Genomic DNA, 7923 nt, shown 5'->3' with positions numbered 1-7923 from the left:
GAACTGTTGGTTCAGGTGAAGAGTCTTCCTCTTCAGAGACCTCAGAATCAGGAGGAGTCTCACGCTGCTGCCGCGTTCTTGGCCTTGAGACTGGACTGGCCTCAATGGATGGCTCTTCTACAGCAGGGAGAAAACCACATGGTAAGAAAAAATCTTTGTGAAGCGTACGTTTAGGACCATCACGACGCTCTGGCTTCACTGTATAGACTGGTAAGTCTCCAGCTTGATCCACCACAACGTAGATGTCCTGCTCCCACTTATCACTCAGCTTGTGTTTACCTCTCAATCGAACACTGCGCACAAGCACTCGGTCTCCAAGCTCTAACTTTGAAGGGATGACTCTTTGATCAAAGTGGACCTTGTTCTTTTCAGATGCTTTGGCGGAGTTCTTTGAGGCAATATCGTAGCTTTCTTTCAACCGGGACTTTAGATTTTGGACATACTGTGAATGAGATTGATGTTTTTTTTCCACTCAGTGGTAAACCAAAAGCCAAGTCAACCGGAAGACGGGGAGAACGTCCAAACATCAGTTCATATGGTGTATATCCTGTGGTCTCATTCCTTGTACAGTTGTAAGCGTGTACCAAGGGTTTGACGAAGTCTTTCCATTTTGTTTTCTGTTTTGCTTCCAGAGTCCCCAACATATTGAGCAAAGTACTGTTGAATCTTTCTACCGGATTTCCTTGCGGATGGTATGGTGTAGTCCGACACTTCTTGATTCCAGCCACTTCACATAATTCCTTGATCAGTTTGGACTCAAAGTCCCACCCTTGGTCTGTATGAAGTCGTTCTGGTATCCCATAATAGACTATAAAGTTGTCCCACAGACATTTGGCCACTGTCCTAGCCTTCTGATTCGGGGTTGGAAAGGCTAAGGCAAATTTGGTGAAGTGGTCTGTTAACACAAGGATGTCTTTAGTGTTACTAGCATCTGGCTCAAGGCTGAGAAAATCCATGCAGATGAGTTCAAGTGGTCTGGAAGTTTGAATACTGATGAGAGGAGTGGCTCTCTCAGGAAGAGCTTTACGACGAACGCACCGTCCACAAGTCTTTATCTTGTGCTCTACGTCAGCAGACATCTTGGGCCAATAGAACCGGGTGCGAGCGAGGTCTAATGTGCGCTCTATCCCCATGTGACCCATATCATCATGAAGACTCTGCAAAACAATGGAACGAAGTTCTTCAGGCAGGACAAGTTGATATGAAGTCTGTTCATTGTCTTGTCGTTTTCTGTAGAGAATACCTTCGACCAGTTTGAGCTTGTTGATCTCTCTCAGCAACAAAGAAATCTCAGGCAGCCCCACCCTAGCAGTAGGAGGAACTTTCTCACCTGTCTCCATCTGGTATATGACTTCCCGGAGATTTGGGTCAGACCTCTGTTTGTCCCGGAGCTCAAGATGGGACAAAGTAGTAACTACAGACAGGCCAGGATCTTCTGTATAGCTCTCAGGAAGAACATCGGCCATGATTGACAGGGACTCGATCAAAGTGCTTGCTGCTTCCGTTCGGATGAGGCAACTCTGGCAAATGGCATTGACAACCTCAGATGGAATTGAGGGTTCGCCAGGATCTGAAAGATGTTGTCTGGTGAACTGATTGAGGAGTTCTTGATCGGATTCGATGCAGGGCGAGTCTTCCTGTGGGCGACGGGAAAGGGCATCCGCATCCAGATTCTGTCGTCCAGCTCTATATTGCAACTTGAAGGAAAATGTGGAGAGGGCAGCCAACCACCGATGACTTGTTGCATCCAGCTTGGCTGATGTCAGGATGTAGGTAAGAGGGTTACTGTCGGTAACCACAGTAAAATTGGCACCATACAAATAGTCCTGAAATTTTTCTGTCACGCTCCACTTTAATGCTAAAATCTCAAGTTTATGAGCTGGATAACGACTTTCGCTTAATGAAAGTCCTCGGCTTGCAAAAGCAATAGCCCTAAGATTGGAGTCTTGCTCTTGATAGAGCGCTGCACCCAGTCCAATGGTGCTCGCATCCGTATGGAGAATGTAAGGGCGTTTTGGATCAGCGAACCCCAGGACTGGTGCACTGGTAAGTTTCTCAATCAAGGTAGTAAAAGCAAGTTGACAGGGAGGGCTCCACCGAGAACCAAAGGGTTGCTTTGGATCAAACTGGTGGACTTTTAAGTCAAGGGGTTTAAAATTCTTTCTTGTGGAAGAATATCCATGGGTCAGGTCGTTGAGAGGCTTTGCAATGGCTGAATACCCCTTAATGAAACGGCGGTAATAGCCTGCGAATCCCAGGAAGGATCTTAAGGTCTTAAGATTAGTGGGAACTGGCCAGGATTTTAGTGCAGAAACCTTCTCTGGGTCAGTCTCAACACCATTTTCAGAAACAATGTGTCCTAGATATTTGACTGATGTCTGAAAGAATTTACACTTTTCGGGCGATAGTTTCAATCCGTACTCTTGTAGACGGCTCAGCACTCTAAGCAGACGGCTCTCGTGCTCCTCAAGCGTGTTGGAAAAGATGATCAAATCATCCAAAAACACAAGAACCTCTTCCAAATGGAGATGACCCATACACTTTTCCATTAACCTTTGGAAGGTTGAAGGTGCGTTGGTTACTCCCTGCGGCATTCTGTTAAATTCCCAGAATCCGAGAGGCGTAACAAAGGCTGTTTTTGGTTTATCTGCTTCATCCACTTCTATTTGGTAATAACCCGACTTGAGGTCTAGTACCGAAAACCACTTGGATCCAGTGAGTACAGAAAATGATTCCTCCAAGTTAGGCAATGCATATGCGTCCTTTACAGTCTGCAAATTGAGCTTGCGATAGTCAATACATAGTCGAATATCTCCATTTTTCTTCTTGACAACAACTATAGGTGACAAGAATGGTGACTCGGATTCTCTAATAACACCGGCATCTAGAAGCTCTCTCAGATGTTTACGAACAGCTTCTATATCCTGAGGATGAATTGGTCTTGCTCGGTGCTTGAATGGAGTGTTGTCATGGAGATTAATATGGTGTTTCACATGACTAGAGCAGCCAACGTCCATGTCATGCTGGGAAAAGACGTTGGACATTGCATTCAACTTGGTGGTGATCCTTTCCTTCCATTCCAGAGGTAATGGCGATTCCCCAAAGTTAAAAACTAATGGAGAACTGTTGGTCCCAGACGCTGAGGAACTAGTCACATGTTGCTCTGAAACGATGCACTCATACGCTCCCAGCTCTGCTATGATGGTCGAAGGTTGTATGTAGATGTTTTGCTCCAATTCGTTTCTCACCATGACAGGTACTTGTAAGGGACACGCAGTGGCATGGCGACAAGACAGCTGCTAACGCACAAACCACCCGGCAGGCCTGAATCTGGATGTTGGACGACAGCATACTGACTTGCTGGGGCAGAGACTTTAGCGGAGCCTTTCAGCAATACGGTGTGGCCAACAGGAATGAGCACAGAGGATTTACTGAGCAGAGTTACAAATCCAAGATGGCCAATGCAGCTTTGTTGCTGGGTCACTTGGAGAGTTTCTAATACAGCCCGGTAACTGGATGCACTTGGTTGGAAGGAAGAATTGTCGCTTTGCTGAAACTGGTCGTAGAGCATTTCAAGAGTATTCATGCCAATTAGGACTGAGGTGGGAAATCCTGGTCTGACATCAGGAACAATAAGTGCAAGAGTGGGAACAGTGATAATGCTTCCCACAAAGTCTTTAGGAAAAGTCACTGTAGTTTCAATGTAGCCAAGATATGGAACATTTTGGCCTGCTGCTCCTTCAATATGGAGTAGTGCATGCAGGGCTTGAACTGGTTGATGGGAGAGATATTCATTATAGAAGGAAACTGGAATGGTCGTAACTTGGGACCCAGTATCCAGAAGACAGGAACCTTGGTGACCGGCGACTTGGACATCAGCAGTACATCTGGATCCTATAAGTCCTTTTGGTACTCTCCTTGATGTAGACTGCAATTCAGAACAGTTGACAGGAAGTTTACTCTTGGCGGGACAAGTTTGGTCCTGCTCAGCCCCTGGGTGTCCCACACCAGGAACTGGAGCTAGTTTAAATTATTCTTTTCAGAGGAATTTTGTCTCTGCCACTTCTGCTGCCTGTCTTGAAACTGCTTTTTCTTGGCACTAACCAGTATTGGGTTCGGATCAGAATCACACAGAGGCTTAATGTGACCATCCTCCCCACAGCGAAAGCAAAAACCCAGGGTTTGGATTGGAAGAAGCTAATTTGGCGTTTCTCCCGTCTTCCCGGTTTCAGACTGCTTTGAGGCAGAATTCGTAAACTACTGGCTGATATCTCTTGGCCTGACTGGCGTTGAGAGCGGCAAGCTGTTGTTGAATGACTGTCATCTGTTGTGAAAGCTCCTTGGTGAAATTTGTTATCGCAGTGCACAAATTTAGTTCTTCATCCGGCCTATTTACAAATTGAGCATGAGTAGTTACCTTTTGTTTGGTTCCTCCAAGGTGCTGTTTCATTCTTTGCTCCTTTGTTGCTTCTCTGTCCTCCTCTGTTCGCAGGAGTAATAAAAGTTCAGCAAAAGATGGCGGACTTGATTTCCTTTGTTTAAGTTGAAGTTCTGAAATCAGTCCATTGTCCCAACACCCTCTGCAGAATTGAGCCAATAAGCGTTTATCCATATCTCTCTCAGATACTCCTCCTCTCCTCACAGCACATTGCAGTGCCACCTGGAGTCTCTGCAGATACTCAGATGGCTTCTCTCCATGATTTTGATAAGTGTCCATGAACTTGGCGTAAAGTTCCTCACCATCCTGGACAGTGCCATACGCCGACTCCAGCTGCTGCAGATACACATCAGGCAGCGCATCATGACTTAGATGTTTCACCATGTCACAGGCAGGAGGCAGTAGGCTATCACGAATTAGTTTGGTGCGTTGGAGATCAGAGATGGCTGGATCACGCAGCACTAATTCAACACCAGACCGCCAGGTGTTGTAGTCCATTTCATGGGTTGACCTGGGCACTTTACCAGAGAACGGTCTCAGCCGATGGGTAGCATACATAGATGTATCACTGCTCCGGACCACATGCTCCACAACATAGCGCTGCACCTCAGGAGAGTTAAGGTCACCAGGTGCAATTGATCGTCCCCCGGTGCTATTCATACCAGCACTGTGAGAGGCAGAAGCAGGTGGAATGAAAGATGTTTGTAAGGGAGCATACACTGGACCAAAAGTTCGACTTGGTACAGGAGGAGGTACAGATGGCTCTGGAGGTCTTTTTGGTTGGTCAGCTATCTTTTGTTCCATTTTAGGGACATTTACACCAATGGGATGAAGCTGTGCTATAGCTTGTTGTATCTGAGACATCATTTCACCAAGAACCATCGAATAATCTTTTCCAGACATTTTAGCAATTTCTTTCAGGTCAGATAAATAAGTATCAGTCTTTGAACCACCCAACTTTGAAGTGTAAATTTGGGATAAATTTTTAATATGGAATTCATTATTTTTATCAGAAATAAATGTATACGGCAGTCGTGAAGACAGTTTTGCTAATGACGCTCCCGATGCGAATTCAACAACAAGCATATGATTAAATTCAGATTCGCTATCATTAATAATGTTATCGCGATTAATGTCGCCATATTGATCAAGAAAATCTATAACTTCAGAAGAACTCTCTTCAACCGGCCCATCCACTAAGACGGCATTAGGAATTTTTATCCCAAGTCCTTCGAAAACTTCCATCGCAAAAACGGACTGGTGAGTCTGAATGAACGGTTTCTGTTGTTATAAAAATGCTAGTTACTGTACAAACCAGCTCCTGGCTGGCTCGCCATGATGTAACGGGTCTTTGAGACCTGCTGGCCAATATTATGTCATTAATATTAGCTATAATAGGTTGAATAGGTAGCTATGGAAATAAACAACATAGGCCAATTAACTCACAGAAGTCTAAATTCGGCTATAGGAGCTGGTGGTCAGTAACACAGAAACATAATTTTAAATTTGGTGTAGGTACCATGTATTAAAGTGATTAAACAATATTTACAACCAAAAATAACGAAAGAAAAACATAGGAGAAACACAAAATATTTACAGACTGCAGTTGAACCGATTATAATCAAGTGCACTTTGAAGTTATTGTTCAAGTAAGATACAACAACAGAAATTACAGCAAATACCACACACAAGAGCAAAAAAGAAAAGAGAAAAAAACTGTCCCAGCGATGTTTGGTTTCTTGAAGACTAACACGACAACCCACAAGAGGTATGAGAATTTATATTAATAAGTCCATTGGTTATTGTCCAGGGAAAGGATGTGCATGTGGGACTGAAGCGCTAGTCTATGGAGACGTGTGTTGGGGACAAGCTGCAGACAACCTTCCTACCAGACCAATAGGATGGCTGTTCAGTAGATGCTGCTCAGATGTTAGGCTCCTAGCCATAGTAATTCAGCTCGCCATCATTCATCTCTAGAGAGAGAGAACCTGGCCTGTGGTACAACAACAGGACCAGTAAATAACAAGGCTAATTTGGAACTAAGTTTGCATTAAACTTTAGCTAATTCCACACTCAAATATCATTTCCATGTGTACACAATTCTAAATCATTACAAAATCATTAAATGTACAAGCTACAAATAATAAACATTAAGTGCCTGACAACATAGTCAAAAGTGCAATATTAAAGTTCTATTGCCTGCACAAAGTTCAAATAATTAATCCAACAGTACTGTAATCTAATTTTCATAATACATGTAAACACACTTAGTGCAAACAAATATATTTATAAAGCAACAACAGTGGCAGACTTCACAACAGCATAAAAGGAATCAACTAGAGCAGACAAAGTTAAAGCTAACACTAATGCTAATGTTCAGCTCTGCTAACTTAATATGTTAGCCTCTAGCATGTAGTTCATTCATTCATTCAGATTACTCACCAGTTCCTCTATGTAAACATACCCTGATGGCGGTGACGAATTCCCTGCAGCCAGTTAAGTTGTTCTAAAAGTTACAATAATATACTTAACTTAAAAACATGAATTGAGCACCAGAGTGAATAGTTTGTATGACACAAACCTATCCACAACTGTCGATCAGCTTCCCCACACTTCTGAATGAGGAAGACGCCACAGTCTGATTAAACACCTGTGCTCAATTACGTAATTGGCCAAGCACAGTCAATTGACTGGGGTTACGTGAAGTCGCAGGGCACGTACTCCACACAGGCAATTTAAAGGGACGGGGACAGCAGAACAGCAGAACCAATATACAAACATTTAATATATATTTTAACAGATTTTAACCTGGGTTACACATTCAGTAACCATTAATAATTACATATATAAAAATGCTAATAACTTTTTATTGCATTAGCCTATTGCAATGAAACTGGTAACAAAATATTCCTTGGCTTATGCCGACAACATAGATACAAAATATGCCAGAGTACGCTGAACTTCCTGTCCGCCATTTTGATTTATGTTGAAAACCTACTTTTTCGAACTCCTCATCAACCGTTTGTCCGATTTTCACCAAAATTGAATCAGATGATCTTTAGACTGTGCTGACAAAATGTTATGGATTTTGTATTGATAGACAAAACCGTTTTCGCATACTACAGCGACGAATTTCAGGCATGATGCCAAAATGACACTTCAGCCTGTATCTCTGCAATGCTTTGGCATACTGACACCAAACTTTGTGTGTGGCATTGTCACCTCACACAGAACACACCAAAATGATTTGATTACAGCGCTACCTGTTGGTCAAAAGTGATAAACCATTTAATCATAATACTAGTGCTTGTATTTATGATTTTTCCGCCATTTCAATTACAATCATCCTAAAATTGCTGTAATTTCTCATTGTTGCATTTGGTCTGATGCTCCATGCCATGTTTAGCTCCTCAATTTGCAGCTGGAGTGCTTGGCCCCGCAATTGCTGCTTGCAGCTATATTTAGGGGCCAAGCACCGAAGGTGC

The 7923-nt window shown here is 43.3% G+C and overlaps 1 long non-coding RNA gene across 1 annotated transcript; it reads right to left on the bottom strand.

Annotated features, from left to right (window-relative positions):
- Nucleotides 1-6216: 6216 nt before the first annotated feature.
- Nucleotides 6217-7212, bottom strand: LOC122148218. The gene is made up of 3 exons (XR_006162197.1): nt 7020-7212; nt 6881-6944; nt 6217-6431 (listed from the first exon to the last, which is right to left on the bottom strand). It is a non-coding gene; the product is annotated as an uncharacterized LOC122148218 (long non-coding RNA).
- Nucleotides 7213-7923: the final 711 nt, after the last annotated feature.

This window comes from Cyprinus carpio, chromosome A17, assembly GCF_018340385.1.
Source record: "Cyprinus carpio isolate SPL01 chromosome A17, ASM1834038v1, whole genome shotgun sequence".
Classification (NCBI taxonomy): domain Eukaryota; kingdom Metazoa; phylum Chordata; class Actinopteri; order Cypriniformes; family Cyprinidae; genus Cyprinus; species Cyprinus carpio.
This window is presented reverse-complemented; position numbering and strand designations above follow the sequence as displayed.